Below are 17,280 nucleotides of genomic sequence, written 5' to 3'. Positions count from 1 at the left end.
AAGTTTTGCATCTCAAATTTGGTACCTGTGTTGAACAGGAGGAAGCCTAGAATTCGCTTCACAGACAGAACTCGTCAATATAGAAGAGTAACACCTAGATAGAATCAAATCTGGTCAGAGAAGCCAATTGTGCCTTCTTCCCGAGTGCCAAATGTAGATGACTAATGCTGATGACACCACCCGCTTCCTTGTTTTTAAATATCACATGTGCAACACAATGATGCAAAGCGAATTTCATGGAGGGGGAGATAAGACGTATTTATGTGGTTGAAGGAGCACATGTAAGTACATATTTTGGTGAGGGTGGAAATTGAAATGCATGCTTGGAGAAACATAGTCATAAGCATGTGATGTACAAACTCCATATAATGATATTATGATATGTGTTTTCATAGATAATTTTATTTTTCAGGGCAACGCACGGTCATTCAACTAGATTTAGCTTCCTTGGATTAGGAATAGATCTAGAAGAAGGTGACGTGGTAGGGTTTTTTTGTACCGTCCGAGACAATGAAACAATGACATGGAAGCTACATGCAAAATTAAGGGGCAATAGATTGAGAGGGTGAATGATGTATGGACAGAGAAGGTGATGAACGGCAAGTTTAATGGGAAAGGGCGGCTAGAGGGGTGTGTCATGTTTGTAAGAATAGAGAGAAGAATATGCTTGCATTTGTGTTGTGGTTGAACATTGCGTACAATATGCTCGTTTCTGGGGAGGAAAATGAGCATTGTTTACACAATTTCATTTGTTGGCCCGTGGCAACGCACGGGCATTCTACTAGTACCAAGTAATTTTCTAAAAATACTTATCAACGTGGCAATACTTTTCTATAGTTGGTACCACTTTCTTCTTGTTTTTTTACAAATTCTATGCTAATCAGGAATAAAATGAGAATACACTGGTTTATTATACATTTATCAGCGTACCAACTGACATGGGCCTAATTTGTGTCTCTTTGCCTGGATCTAATCTAACCCATTGTGGCAAATAACATAGATTCATGCCTCTTCCAGCAGTAGGTCTACTGTGTCTTAGGGGTAGTGGTAAATACATCACAGTAACATGCATTCAGCAAAAGTGTCCTTCCCTGAGAACAAAAGATGGAGGCAAGTTCTTCAATGACTTTATAAGGTCCTTCTCCTAGTTGCTTGTCTTGGCCTACAGCTTCACTGGTCATTCATGTGGTTGTTATTGTCACTCCACCAAATAATCCTTCTCTTTTCTGTAGATATAAAAAACACACCTGACAACCTTGGAGCACATGAGCAGAAACCATCAATTTGCAATATCAACTTACATATTGGCATCCTGTTCCAAGAACAGATTGAGGGGACCATTTCAGGCAGCAGAGCATGCAACATGGGAAATTCTAAAACATATGACGACAGCTGGTCTTGCGACTTGCTCTCACTGTGAAAAAAAACATTCAAATATATATTTTTTGAGTACCAAGAAATCAAGGCAGAAGGCACCTAAAAGGTAACAATTGACATGCAACAATGGTAAGAAGATAGTTGTCTTGGTTTGGCTGAAACATATGAAGGGAAGAATCTGCACAAACAGTGGAAGGATCTGAGATCCGACCACCACAGTTGGATGGAGGCGGTTGGGTAAACGAGCAGGGGAGGCCAGATGTTGCTCATCATCTCCCTCGTCATCCGCGTCGGCTCCTGCATTGCCGTCCTCGCTGGCTGCTGCGCCAAGAAGTTAAGGAAGGAGGTTGACTGCTCTCGCCAATGCTCTTCCCAACCAGACTCATCCTCCTCATGGCATATGACATGTTTGGGCATAATCAGATTTCAGTCTAACCTGCATGTCTAACTGTATTATTTTTCTAATTTCGTCTGTTGACTACTTTTGATGCTTCCGAGTTTATCCCATGAGTGCATCTGCAGTATTTTGGTATTTTGTTTTCTTTCATTTCATTATAATTATTTCAAAAATAAAGCGAGAAAATTGACCCAAGGGAGTATCGAGACGTAAGATTATATTCAGACTACATTTGCTCTATACCATTAATGTATGAAGGTGTGAAGCCATGTTCAGACGTTTTTCTAACATGTGTCCATGTCATTCTCCTCCTGACATTGGAAGGCTCTTAGTAAAGGTAGTGTTTGTATTTGTATTTCCTTTTACCAGAGGGCATTAGAAAGTGAATAGTTAAGAATTAAAGTGTTTGCAGCAAATGATACAAATTTTAAAAGCAGATATTCAGAATCTTGTAAAGATAGATAGATAGACGCATGAGATCTCCGAAAACTACATGAGACATTTCAGGGTTATTTAGTTCCAATGGTTGAACATGCTTGTAACTTTGATTCAAAACTTCAAAGCTCTTTGAAGCAACATAGATTGGGTTTAGAAGCTAGAATCATACAAACTGACAGTATAGGAACATATATTATCCTACTATAATAAAAATATTGATGCTTGTCAACTTAGTTCCTGATCAGCAGTACCAAAAACCAAAATAGTCAAGGATAAACAATTAAACCCATGAAAATTCAAATATCAAACTAAAACAAGATTGATTGCTTGCGCCTACACTAAAAGTAGAAGAAAAAGATCAACATGCGACACTAAAGAATGAGTAAGAACAACTACAGAAATCAATGCCTGCTAGATGCTAATTCTCGATTATTGCATGCAGAATTAAATTAGAAAGGCGCAGTCATGAAGACCAAACAAGTGTACATATGGCATCCCCATTCTCTAATAGCGAAAATAGAACAGACATCCAAAGTAAAAAAATCAATTCATATGTGTTAAGGCTGGAAGAAATATTCTAATATAAGCGATAATTCAGCGATGAAAACCCAATTTAAAATTTCCATTCCTACCAATGTAGATGAAATAATAAAGCTATACATTCAGTATGCTATTTTATTTGGATATACTAATGAGAAAATTAGGGAAGTGGGAAACCACTTCAGACCACATTTGCTTACAGGTGAGCTTATCGAAAAAACACCTATGCACTTTACCTTTTCAAAAGAAGGAAGCATTTATGCAACTCTTCGATAACTGAATCAACTTTCAGGTGTATATACGCTATAAGAAGAACAAAGTCAGTTGTTCCATTCTTCGCTACATGAGGGAGGATGAAGATGGAGGATTGAAGCAACAAGCTCTAAACTGGAAGATACAGGTTGACTGGAGATATAATCTGTGTGTTGCTCACCTTGGCATCTTGGTATCAGGTGCGCCCGCTGTCACTTGACGTCTTGACCACCGCTGCTACCATCTATCCCAGCTACTGCAGCATGCACTGCCGTTTAAAAGAAAAATACTATTCATGCATAGAAAAATCATAGCTGCAACTTGGAACGGCATGTTCTAGTAGCAATCCTAGATATACAAAGAGAGGCTTAGTCAAAAATTAGTTGGGTGTCACACTACTATCGGGTGTTGCAAACAGATGTCAATGATATGCAAGTTTCTTTTCGTTAAGAGCAGTATCCATTTAGGTGTCCCCTTAGCATCATAATATGGAAATTCAGTTCTGATACACCATTTTATTCAGCCACACACACCCAGGGTCAAAATCCACTATTGTTTTCACCACAAAATCAGATCAGACAAGAGGGAAAGACCACTTCGAATTATAATTAGCAAAGCACCATCCACTCTAAAATGAGGCAAACAAGGCGCACATTGCTGCGCCCGTCCATTGTAGAGAAGGAATAACGGTTCAAATTGCAGCGCTTCAAGTATACAACCATAGAGAAAGGTCGATTGATTTATTGAGAGGCCATATGTCCACTTCAAAACTCGACGCCGGTTTCTAACTTCCTATTCTGACACATATTTATTACCAATAAAAAGTTAGCATTCAATTTTGAAGTAGAAAAGCAAAAACGCCCTTGTTTGTAATGGCACTTGAACACCAAAGCGAGGAATCCTTCACAGTGATAGGACATGATGTAAAATCAATTCCACACTACCACCATCTCATACGTGTAATGGAAAAGAAGATGAGCTTCAAAGTGACGGAATCTGCTATAACAATATTATCATCAGTTTTAATAGGCAAAAGTTTAAAGCAGACTCGCCGTGCTTCCCCACTGGTCCTCGACGACGGCCTCCGGATCGCGGTCGAGCAGCAGATCAACAACCTTGGCATGGCCCTCGACCGATCCAGGAGCAGATTGAGCCGCCATAGACCGCGAGGTCACGCCCGACTTCGTCCGCGCAGGCCGGCGGCAGCCGGTGACCCTCTCCCGTCCGCCGGCACACCTCCCTCTCCTCTTTCTCTCTCCTGGAGCAGCTCGAGACGGAGCGATACCGGTCGACTCCATCGGACAAGGAGGATGGATGGAGCCATGGATGAGCGGCAGAGCACGGGTGCCGCGTGGAACCGGTGGCGCGACGGAAGGGAAGGAGGGGATCTCGAGCGCCGGGGAGAGAAGGTCGCATCGGCCGCCGCGTGGAGCCAGCGGCACGATGGGAGGGAAGGAGGGGCCTCGAGCGCCAGGGAGAGAAGGCCGCATGGAACCGGCGGCGGTGCGACGGGAGGGAATGAGGGGATCGGGGGATGGAGAGCACGGGAGAGAGGGGAGGGGAGGGGAGAGGAGATATTTTCACGGGACCCCTGCTCGCTGTTTTTTTTCCTCGCGCGATACAGCCTTTTTCTTTGTTTTTCCCTCTATGCCCGTTGTGCACTGTACACTCGCTTTTGTTTTTTCCCTCGCGCGCTGCCTGTCGACGTGGATGGCGCGAGCCTGTCTAGCATCCCCTTCATCCTTTACAGGTTAGATTTGCTAGACCATAAAAATGATATGTTTATTAATGAACGAAGGGAATTAAAGGAAATATTCTTTAATCAAGGTCCTGTTTTGAAACATAATTTGCCTATAGAAATCCTTGGGGATCCTCCTCCACCCAAGGGTGATCCCGTGTTTGAGCTTAAACAATTACCGAATACTTTAAAATATGCTTATCTTGATGAAAAGAAGATATATCCTGTTATTATTAGTGCTAACCTTTCAGAGCATGAATGAAATTATTGAAAACTCTGAAGAAGCACCGTGCTGCTATTGGATATACTCTTGATGATCTTAAGGGCACTAGTCCCACTCTATGTCAGCACCAAATTAATTTGGAGCCTGATGCTAAACCAGTTGTTGATCATCAACAACGGTTAATTCCTAAGATGACATAAGTGGCAGGAAATGAAATACTAAAGCTTCTGGAGGCAGGTATAGTTTATCCTATTGCAGATAGTAAGTGGGTGAGGGAGTCCTGGATTAAGGGGTCCTCGGACGGCCGGACTATGTAGCATGGGACGGACTGTTGGGCCGCGGTGATTACCTCCCCACCATCAAATACCTCCCAGTAAAATTAAAGGGGCCAGCATGGCACTGGCTGAACAGCCTCCCTGAGAACTCCATCGGTAGCTGGGAAGACTTGGAAGATGCATTCCGTGATAACTTCCAAGGTACATATGTTCGGCTTCCGGACGCTGATGACCTAAGTCACATCATCCAGCAGCCCGAGGAGTCTGCCAGGGAGCTCTGGACGAGGTTCTTAATCAAAAAGAACCAAATTGTCAATTGTCCAGACGCTGAAGCCCTCGTGACCTTTAAACATAGCGTCCGAGATGAGTGGCTCGCCCGCCACCTCGGTCAAGAAAAACCAAGATCCGTGGCTGCCCTTACCACTCTGATGACCCATTTTTGCACGGGAGAAGACATGTGGCTTGCTCGTAGAAGCAACAACATCGATGATCCGGGTACTACTGAAGTTCGAGATGGCAATGACCAACCACGACACAATAAACACAAGCGTCGCAATAACAATGAAGGAAGGCAAGACATGTCGGTTAACGCCGGATTCAGTGGTTCCAAACCCGGTCAACGAAAAGGCCATTCAAGGCAAACAGAGACGGACCATCCAATTTAGACAATATACTGGATCAGCCCTTCCAGATTCATGGCACTCCCGTTAAACCAGCCGATCACACCAACAGGAGCTGTTGGGTTTTTATACTAGTCGGCAAGCTTAATGCCGAACATAAGGTGAAGGGGTCGCCCAGTGACAACGATGACGAAGAGACTCACCAACCAAACATCGGGGGTCAGAATCAATTCCCCCCGAAGTAAAGACAGTAAACATGGTATACGTGACGCACATCCCTACAGGGGACTGCAAGCACACACTATGGGACGCCGGCGTCATAGAGCCAGCCGCCCCAAAATTAAGCCAATGGGCGGCTCGCCCGATCACTTTTGATCGCAAGGACCACCCAGCCAGTATCCTTCATGAAGGTCTGGCAGCTCTCATCCTCGATCCAATTATCAATGGGTTCCATCTCATGAAAGTCCTTCTGGACAACGGCAGTAGCCTTAATCTACTATACCAAGACACTGTCCGCAAAATGGGCATTGATACTTTAAGAATCAGGCCCACCACAACTACCTTCAAGGGAACAATATCAGGCATAGAAGCTCACTGCACAGGCTCGATTACATTGGAAGTCATTTTCGGCTCGCTGAACAACTTTTGAAGCGAAGGCTTGACCTTCGATATTGTCCTGCTCCGCAGTAGCTGCCATGCACTACTCGGGCATACCGCTTTTGCTCGCTTTAATGCGGTCCCACATTACACCTATCTCCAACTTAAGATGCCCGGTCCACGCGGCACCATCACGATAAATGGAAGTATGAAATGCTCCCTCCGTATAGAGGAGCATACTATGGCTACTGATGCCGAAGTATAAAGTGGCCTTATCTAGCCGGACATTTCGTTAGCCATCAAGCCGCCGGTCTCCATTAGACAGGACCAATCAATCTTAGAGCTGGATTAGCAGTTCGGCCTCCGCCGTCCTCCCCATATAGCCATGAAGTCTATCCCGCAAACATAATTATACACTTAAAATACGCTGGTCACCGGCGGAGGCACAATGCGGACGGACCTATAACACTATCCGCACTCTCATAGTCTTTTTCTTTTTCTAACCATTTTTTATCTTTTACCACAGTTTACTATATTTGCTAAGAAGTCCTTTAACCAAGGCAAGGTAGCGCAGACGTGCGACAGGAGGTCCAAATGTTTTTTGTAGACCGCGCTATTTATTCCGAACTTGTAAAGTGCATTTTTTCTCAGCTTTTGACCCTCGGCATGTCAAATAAGCCTTGGTAGTTGCGTTATAATCTATAAAGATCGCACTTGACGTATCATTCAGATGCTAGTCAACATAACCCGTATTCAGTATTCGCTTTTCTCAAAGAAATGAATTTTGCTTCTGTGGTTATTTCACGCACGCACCTCGGCATATATTGCTAGGGGCTCGATATGGCAACATATGAGTTGCCGACAAGTCCAAACAGCTTTATAGCACACTTTGGCGTCACGAGTTTGGCCCTATATGCATCAACTCCGAATCATGTCTTTGGTCAATACTTGGGTAGCTCGGGTCCTGTGCTTACTACCTTATGTTCCGCTCTATCAGCTAGGGTAGTAAAGGGAGAACTACTGCGATTGTGTCCTGGTTTGTCCGGATGAGCACCTCAATAGAGAAAGCCGAAAACTGACTATCATGATGCGACGAGAGCTGGTCAACCACTCGATGACTCACCAGAATCTTTGCGATTCCTTCTGTATTACACAAAGGACCGTTCTTGTGGTCACGTATGTAAACGCACCATATTCGGATAACCGCATACATACCAGGGGCTATATCGTAGACCCACCGTCAAACTCCTATGGCTAAGTGAAAGTGTTAAAGCCCTATAGTCCGATTGCCTAGTTCACCACATTGACACCTCCTTAATGGACCAAGACGTTGGATCAAGAGTGACCAAGTGCTTTTCTGAACACCCCCGTGTTATATGCGAGGGGGTAGAAGCCGACGACTAGTAAACTTTCAGATTATACAAAAAATGGCCGCACAGGAGGCACCAAAAACTTTTTAGGCAAAAGTATAAAAAGCATAGCCCTAATATATCATAATATTGTTTTTACAAGTTTGGTACATTTCACTCGAACATAATATCTTTCGAGCACTGACCCTCTATCAGGCGGGCTCCCTCTAGGACATCCTCAAAATAATGCTCCGGTGTGTGATGGTCCTTGCCATCGGGTGGACTTTTCGCTGCAATATCGGTGGCCTTCATCTTCGCCCAGTACGTCTTGACGCGGGAAAAGGCCATCTGCGCAGCTTCTATGCATGTTGACCGCTTAACGGCGTCGATACGCGACACACATCAACAAGTGGCTGCACCAAACCAAAATAACTGTTCGGAATTGGCTCAGTCGGCCACAGCCAGACCACGACGTCCTTCATGGCAGATCCGGATATCTTGTGGAGCTCAGCCCACTGGGCCATCTGTTTGTTCAGCAACACCAGACGCTTTGGCATGCTGAATTGCGACCAGAAAAGCTTTTCCGTTGCATGTCCTTCTTGCGCTTGGAAAAACTGCGTCGCATCAGAGACACTCTTCGGCAAGTCCAAAAATGCGTCTAGATAACTCCACATTTGATTAAGCGGGGCATATTTCGGATCGCCGAATTTAGTTTGTAATAAGAAGGGCTTACCAGCCGCGATCTCCCCAGCTTGTCGGATCTCCTCCCGAGCCGCTCTAGACTTGGACTGTGCTTCCCTCACCTCTTGTAAGGCCTTGTAAAGATCGGCCACTCTGGTTTTGTTATCTTTCTCGAGAAATTCGCATCGGCTAGTGGCATTCTTTAGCTCAAGCGCCATAATAGATATTCTCTCCTTGCACTGGCACCGAGCAGCCTGTTCAGCCTTTAATTCAGCAGCTGCCTTTTCGGCAGCCGCATTACTCATCCTGGCTTGCTCCTTGGCCTGGGCAAGCTCAGCCCGAAGGGTCTCAACTACGGCGGCACTATCTGCAATTATGCATATCTCAGTATACAATTCTCAACGGCATTCTCATATTATAGTACTAGCATATACTGACTGCCCCAAAGACATACCTTGCGCCTCGTCGAGCCGCCTGTTAATAACCGTGATGTCATCATTCGCCACATCAAGTTTCTGCTTCAGATCTGCAACCTCTATAGCTTGGGCAGTTACCAGGGATGTAACAGCCTGTGTTCCAATTAGTCAGATTATTTCCTGGGCATATCTTTCTTGATCCTTTGATCGCCTCCCTTTGGACGCCAACCAGAGTCTCAGGGGCTACTATCTATACACATGCACATTTTGCGTTTATAGCACAATTGAAAATATTACATCACGTACCTCGAAGCCTCTTAGCAGGCCCGTAAAGGCTTCATTCAATCTGCTTTTCACGGACAGAACCCTCTCAACCACCGTACCCATCAAGGTACGATGTTCATCTGAGATGGGCGCATGCCACAATATGTCCATCAATGTATTCGGCGCCTCCGGATCCTTGGAAGTAGCTGTAGGGGTACAGACTCCCTTCAAAGGAATATGTTTACTCGACCTTAGAGTCGTCTCTGGCTGTAAATCGGATAGTCCGAGGCCTTTATTGTTGGTCCCCGTAGGGGCCACACACCCCGGGCCCTCGACGGCCGAAGTGTCACCTTCGAGCCTAGTCTTCATTGTCCCTCGCACCACTTGTTGATCGGGTGAGATCCTCCGGGACGACACCTCGGGGTTGTCTGCCCCATTGGGCAGGGAGATCTGTGGAAGCGTCTCGCTCTTCATCATCTCTGGAAGAAGATCCCTCGAGGAGGAGGACCGTTGAGGAAGGCTGCATGCCAGACTGCAAACATATATTTTAAATATTACCCTTGCAACCAGGAAAGAATGGGATATGTTTAAGACACCCTTGTTCACTTACTATTCAGCTAAGGGCTTGTCCTTGTGGAGGAACTGCGTGACAACATCGCCTCCCGAACTAGAACCCCCTGACAGGGATATCTTCCCTCGCTTAGAAGCCTTTATCTTAAAGTCTTCGGAGGCGGTCCTCTTCTTCCCATGGGGAGAAGGGATGTCAGTTTCTCCTTCACCTTTATCTTCGGAAGAGGGAGTTCCAATCTTCCCGGACGAGGTGCCTGGCGTACCTCTAGAATGGGGGCCACCCTGGGCCTTCTTGCTCTCCTCCTTGTCTTCCTTCGCCGGCACTTGATATGGTGGCGGAACCAACATCCTTGTTAACACCGGATCAGCTGAGTCTTCGGGAAGAGGGGCCAGACACCTAATTCTCTCCGCATTCTTTATCCAGGCCTGCCCGAGTATGGTTTTCTCAGTATATTGTTATGAGAAATTTAACTAAGCTGTGTTCAGGAGTCGAGTGCTTACCGAGGTATCGGGATGGTTGCAGTCAAGATCGATGTCCTCTGTAGTATCTCGACACTGTTTTCGTGTCCCGAAGAATAATTCCCACATTCCTCTGAGTGTCGTGCCGACGAAGTGCTGAAGGGTTCGTGGTCTGATAACCCACAAATATAGGGGATCGCAACATCTTTCGAGGGTAGAGTATTCAACCCAAATTTATTGATTCGACACAAGGGGAGCCAAAGAATATTCTTAAGTATTAGCAGTTGAGTTGTCAATTCAACCACACCTGGATAACTTAGTATCTGCAGCAAAGTATTTAGTAGAAAAGTAGTATGATAGTAATGGTAAAAGTGGCAAAACTAAAGATAATAGTTTTGTAAAGATTGTAACGGTAGCAACGGAAAAGTAAATAAGCAAAGCACAATATGTGAAAAGCTCGTAGACATTGGATCAGTGATGGATAATTATGTCGGATGCGATTCCTCATGTAATAACTATAACATAGGGTGACATAGAACTAGCTCAAATCCATCAATGTAATGTAGGCATGTATTCCGAATATAGTCATACGTGCTTAGGGAAAAGAACTTGCATGACATCTTTTGTCCTACCCTCCCATGGCAGCGGGGTCCTAGTGGAAACTAAGGGATATTAAGGCCTCCTTTTAATAGAGAACCAGACCAAAGCATTAACACATAGTGAATACATGAACTCCTCAAACTACGGTCATCACCGAGAAGTATCCCGATTATTGTCACTTCGGGGTTGTCAGATCATAACACCTAATAGGTGACTGATGACCCACAAGTATAGGGGATCTATCGTAGTCCTTTCCATAAGTAACAGTATCGAACCCAACGAGGAGCAGAAGGAAATGATAAGCGGTTTTCAGTAAGGTTTTCTCTGCAAGCACCGAAATAGTAGGTCATAGATAGTTTCGTGATAAGATAAATAGTAACAAGCAAAAAGTAAATAAAGTAAATAAAGTGCAGCAAGGTGGCCCAATCCTTTATGTAGCAAAGAATAAGCCAGGACAAATTCTAATAATGAAGAAAGAGCTCCCGAGGACACATTGGGAATTATCGTCAAGCTAGTTTTCATCACGATCGTAAGATTCGCGTTCGGTACTTTGATAATTTGATATGTGGGTGGACCGATACTTGGGTACTTCCCTAACATGGACAAGCATCCCACTTATGATTAACCCCTATTGCAAGCATCCGCAACTACAAAAAGGAGTATTAAGGTAAACCTAACCACAACATTAAACATATGGGTCCATATCAACCCCTAACGAAGCAACGCATAAACTAGGGTTTAAGCTTCTGTCACTCTAGCAACCCATCATCTACTTATTACTTCCCTATGCCTTCCTCTAGGCCCAAATAATGGCAAAGTGTCATGTAGTCGATGTTCACATAACACCACTAGAGGAAAGACAACATACATCTCATCAAAATATTGAACGAATACCAAATTCACATGACTACTAATAGCAAGACTTCACCCATGTCCTCAGGAACAAACGTAACTACTCACAAAGCATATTCATGTTCATAATTAGAGGAGTAATAATATGCATAAAGGATCTGAACATATGATCTTCCACCAAGTAAACCAAATAGCATCAACTACAAGGAGTAATCAACACTACTAGCAACCCACAGGTACCAATTTGTGGTTTTGATACAAGATTGGATACAAGAGATGAACTAGGGTTTTGAGAGGAGATGGTGCTGGTGAAGATGTTGATGGAGATTGATCCCCTCCCGATGAGAGGATCGTTGGTGATGACGTTGGTGATGATTTCCCCCACCCGAGGGAAGTGTCCCGGGCAGAACAGCTCCACTAGAGCCCTAGATTGATTCCGCCAAGGTTCCGCCTCGTGGCAGCGGAGTTTCATCCCGTAAGCTTGCCCACGATTTTTTCCAGTGTAAAAGTGATGATATAGCAGAAGATGGACGCCGGAGGCCCACCAGGGGGCCCAGGAGATAGGGGGTCGCGCCCTAGGGGGGGCGCCCCCCTGTCTCCTAGACAGGGTGTGGGCCCCCTGGCCTATTTCTTTCGCTCATAAATTCTTATTAATTCTAAAAAATTGTTTCGTGGAGTCTCAAGACTTTTGGAGTTGTGCAGAATAGGTTTCCAACGTTTGCTACTTTTCCAGCCAGAATTCCAGCTGCCAGCATTCCCCCTCTTCATGGTAAACCTTGTAAAATAAGAGAGAATAGCGATAAATATTGAGATATAATGTGTAATAACAGCCCATAATGCAATAAATATTGATATAAAAGCATGATGCAAAATGGACGTATCAACTCCCCCAAGCTTAGACCTCGTTTGTCCTGAAGCGGAAGCCGAAATCGAAAAATATGTCCACATGTTTAGAGATAGAGGTGTCGATAAAAATAAAATATGGACATGAGGGCATCATGATCATTCTAATAACAACAACATATATGGATTTTGTCATATGATTTCCTATGTTCAAGTAATAAGCAATTCACAATGTCAAGTATGGTTCAAAAACTTCATTAGGAACTAACAAACTATAATCTCAGTCATTGAAGCAATTGCAATTTATCGCAACATCGGAAAGAGTCAATAATAGAGCTTTTCAGCAAGCTCACATACTCAACTATCTCGTAGTCTCCTATAATTGTTAACACTCACGCAATACTTGTGGTTATAGAGTTTCAGCCGACACTGAGAAAGATAGGGGCTTATTGTGTTGCCTCCCAACGTATTCACCTTTAGGTGATGTCAACAATAATAGTCTATGCCAACTTACATCCAATTGGATATATGTATCATGATCTTTCAAACACGAGGATCTTGCCAAAGGATAAACTGAAAAAGGGAAAGGTGAGGATCACCTTGACTCAAGCGAAAAGTAAAAACATAAAGTAAAAGATAGGCCCTTTGCAGAGGGAAGCAGAGGTTGTCATGCGCGTTTAGGGTTAATGCATAAAATCTTAGTGCAAAAGAATGTCACTTTATATTGCCCCTTGTATGTGGACCTTTATTATGCAGTCCGTCGCTTTTATTACTTCCACAACAAGTTCATACAAAGTTTATTTTCTCTGCACTAATAAGTCATACATATTTAGAGAGCAATTTTTATTGCTTGCACCGATGACAACTTACTTGAAGGATCTTACTCAATCCATAGGTAGGTATGGCGGACTCTCATGGCAAAACTGGGTTTAGGGATATTTGGAAGCACAAGTAGTATCTCTACTTAGTGCAAGGAATTTGGCTAGCATGAGGGGGAAAGGCAAGCTCAACATGTTTGGAAGGTCAATGACAATATACTTTAACTAAGATGTCGGAAAACATAAACCATTATGTTGTCTTCCTTGTCCAACGTCAACTCAGCATGTCATACTTAATGAGTGCTTCATAATCATAAAAGATGTCCAAGATAATATATTTATATGTGAACCCCTCTTTCCTTACCACTTCCTATTAATTGCAACGATGACCAAGGCTACGTTCATCAACTCTCAACAATTTTTATGCCTCATACTTTCTATGTGTGAAGTTATCACTATCCATAAGATCAATATGAACTCTTTTGTTCTTTCTAATTTCTCAAGATCATAGCAACAAAGCAAAGCCCTTGACTCAACAGTAATCTTTATTATAGATAGCACACTGACTCGATTACATAAAGAGATCACAAAGCAAAACTGAAAACTACTTGATATCAAAAACTTCAAACTACTAGATCAAGATACTACTAAAAGGATCGAACTAAATAAAGCGGTAAAGATAGGAGTGTGATGGTGATATGATACCGGGGCACCTCCCCAAAGCTTGGCAGTTGCCAAGGGGAGTGCCCATACCCATGTGATTATTTCTTCGGAGGTGGTGAAGTAGGAGTTGTTGCATTTTTCTTCTCTAGCTTGCGTCTGAGGCTAAAATTTTCCTCCCTCAGATCCTCATTCTCGAGCTCAAGTTTCATTATCTTTTTGCATAGTGCTGCCTTGCTGTCCTGCAAAAAACATGGTGGGATGGATTGAACCTTAGGGAGGCTTGACTTCTTGAACTCCACACGCATATCACCAGGTTGAGGTAGTGGATCGTCCTCTTCATCGTAGCTTGCCTCCTCCTTCCTCTTTGGATCATAGTCTTCTTCTTCCTCTGTGGTCCAGCCATATTGTTACACATCCCCATATACTTTTGGGTTTGCGAGATAATCAGCCATGTAGCTCTCTCCCTCCGAATCTTGGGACGACATCTTGTTCCAAATCTGTAACAGGAACAACTCAAAATGAAAACAGAGGATATTTGCGTGATACGGTGGTCAAAACCTTCGGGAGTATATATAATGAATTTTTACCGACCAAAATACGTAACATACAAGAAAACAGAGTCCGGGAGGCACGCGAGGTGCCCACGAGACAGGGGGGCACGCCCTACAGGGGGGGCTCCTCTCTCATGGGAGCATCGTGTCCCTTTCGGACTACTTCTTTCTTCCTAAAATTCTTAAATAATCCAAAACTGGTAAAAATTTCCATTAGAGTTGTTTTGGAGTCGGTTTACTTACCGTACCACGTACCTATGCCTTTTTAGAGTCTGGAACATTCTGGAAAGTGTCTCTTATGTATTCCTCAGGGGTTATGGTTTCAATAATATTAGTTTCAACATTGATAGGATTACCTAAAATATAATGTTTAATTCTTTGACCATTTACCACCCTTGGATTTGTGCCTTCGAAGTTGTTGATTTTTGCAGCACCAGAACGATAGACCTCCTCGATAATGTAGGGACCTTCCCATTTTGAGAGAATTTTTCCTGCAAAAAATCTTAAATGAAAGTTGAATAATAACACATAATCTCCTACGTTAAACTCACGCTTTTGTATCCTCTTATCATGCCAACGTTTGAATTTTTCTTTGAAAAGCTTGGCATTCTCATATGCTTGGGTTCTCCATTCATCAAGTGAGCTAATATAAAATATCCTTTTCTCACCGGCAAGTTTGAAGTCATAATTGAGCTCTTTAATAGCCCAATATGCTTTATGTTCAAGTTCAAGAGGTAAATGACATGCTTTTCCATAAACCATCTTAAATGGAGACATACCCATAGGATTTTTGTATGCAGTTCTATAGGCCCATAATGCATCATCAAGTTTTTTGGACCAATTCTTTCTAGATCTATTCACAGTCTTTTGCAAAATTAATTTGAGCTCTCTATTGCTCAACTCTACTTGAGCACTAGACTGCGGGTGATAAGGAGATGCGATTCTATGATTGACATCATACTTAGCGAGCATCTTATGGAAAGCACCATGAATAAAGTGTGAACCACCATCAGTCATAAGATATCTAGGGACTCCAAACCTCGGAAAAATAACTTCTTTAAGCATTTTAATAGAAGTGTTATGATCAGCACTACTAGTTGGAATAGCTTCTACCCACTTAGTAACGTAATCAACAGTAACTAGAATATGTGTATAACCATTGGAGGCAGGAAAAGGTCCCATATAATCAGAGCCCCAAACATCAAACGGTTCACTAACAAGAGAATAATTCATAGGCATTTCTTGACGTCTACTAATGTTACCTATTCTTTGACATTCATCACAAGATAGGACAAACTTACGAGCATCTTTGAAAAGAGTAGGCCAATAAAAACCTGATTGTAGTACCTTGTGTGCAGTTCTATCTCCAGCGTGGTGTCCTCCATAGGATTCAGAGTGACACTTGCGTAGGATTTGTTCCTGTTCGTGCTCAGGCACACAACGTCTAATAATACCATCTACTCCTTCTTTATAAAGGTGTGGGTCATCCCAGAAGTAATGTCTTAAATGATAAAAGAACTTTTTCTTTTGCTGGTATGTGAAACTAGGCGGTATATATTTAGCAACAATGTAATTAGCATAGTCAGCATACCAAGGAGCAGTACGAGAAGCATTGACAACCGCTAATTGTTCATCAGGAAAACTATCATTAATAGGCAGTGGGTCATCAAGAACATGCTCTAACCTAGACAAGTTGTCTGCAACGGGGTTCTCATCTCCCTTTCTATCAATAATATGCAAGTCAAATTCTTGGAGCAAGAGAACCCATCTAATGAGTCCAGGCTTAGCATCTTTCTTTTCCATAAGATATTTAATAACATCATGATCAGTGTGAATAGTAACTTTGGACTCAACAATATAAGGTCTAAACTTATCACATGCAAACACAACTGCTAAGAACTCTTTTTCAGTAGTAGCAATATTTTTTCTGGGCAGTATCAAGAGTCTTACTAGCATACTGGATAACATTCAATTTCTTATCGACTCTTTGCCCTAAAACAGCACCTACAGCATAATCAGTAGAATCGCACATAATTTCAAAAGGTAAATTCCAATCAGGTGGCTGAACAATAGGTGCAGTGATCAAAGCTTTCTTAAGTGTTTCAAATGCTTCTACACAATCATCATCAAAGACAAAAGGAATATCTTTTTGCAATAAATTAGTCAGAGGCCTAGAGATTTTAGAAAAGTCCTTAATGAACCTCCTATAAAAGCCGGCATGACCAAGGAAACTTCTCATACCTTTTATGTCCTTGGGACATGGCATCTTTTCAATAGCATCAACTTTGGCTTTATCAACTTCAATACCTCTCTCGGAGATCTTGTTCCCCAAGACAATGCCTTCATTAACCATAAAGTGACACTTTTCCCAATTCAGGACGAGACTAATGTCTTCGCATCTCTGCAAAACTCGATCAAGGTTGCTCAAAAAATCATCAAAAGAGGATCCATAGACGAAGAAGCCATTCATGAATACCTCACAAATCTTTTCACAAAAATCAGAAAATATAGCCATCATGCATCTTTGAAAGGTAGCAGGTGCATTACATAAACCAAAAGGCATACATCTATAAGCAAAAGTACCAAAAGGGCAAGTAAAAGTAGTTTTAGATTGATCCTTCGCTGATACAGGTATCTGTGAGAAGCCAGAATAACCATCTAGAAAGCAAAAATGTGTGTGTTTGGATAGCCTTTCGAGCATTTGATCAATAAAAGGTAAAGGTTAATGATCTTTCTTAGTAGCTTTATCTAACTTAC

General features: G+C 42.9%; 1 long non-coding RNA gene across 1 annotated transcript; it reads right to left on the bottom strand.

The window, feature by feature from the left end:
• Nucleotides 1-792: 792 nt before the first annotated feature.
• On the bottom strand, nt 793-4,049 carry LOC119363574. Its single transcript, XR_005174087.1, has 2 exons — nt 1,302-4,049; nt 793-1,226 (listed from the first exon to the last, which is right to left on the bottom strand). It is a non-coding gene; the product is annotated as an uncharacterized LOC119363574 (long non-coding RNA).
• Nucleotides 4,050-17,280: the final 13,231 nt, after the last annotated feature.

Source organism: Triticum dicoccoides, chromosome 2B (assembly GCF_002162155.2).
Source record: "Triticum dicoccoides isolate Atlit2015 ecotype Zavitan chromosome 2B, WEW_v2.0, whole genome shotgun sequence".
Classification (NCBI taxonomy): Eukaryota; Viridiplantae; Streptophyta; class Magnoliopsida; order Poales; family Poaceae; genus Triticum; species Triticum dicoccoides.
This window is presented reverse-complemented; position numbering and strand designations above follow the sequence as displayed.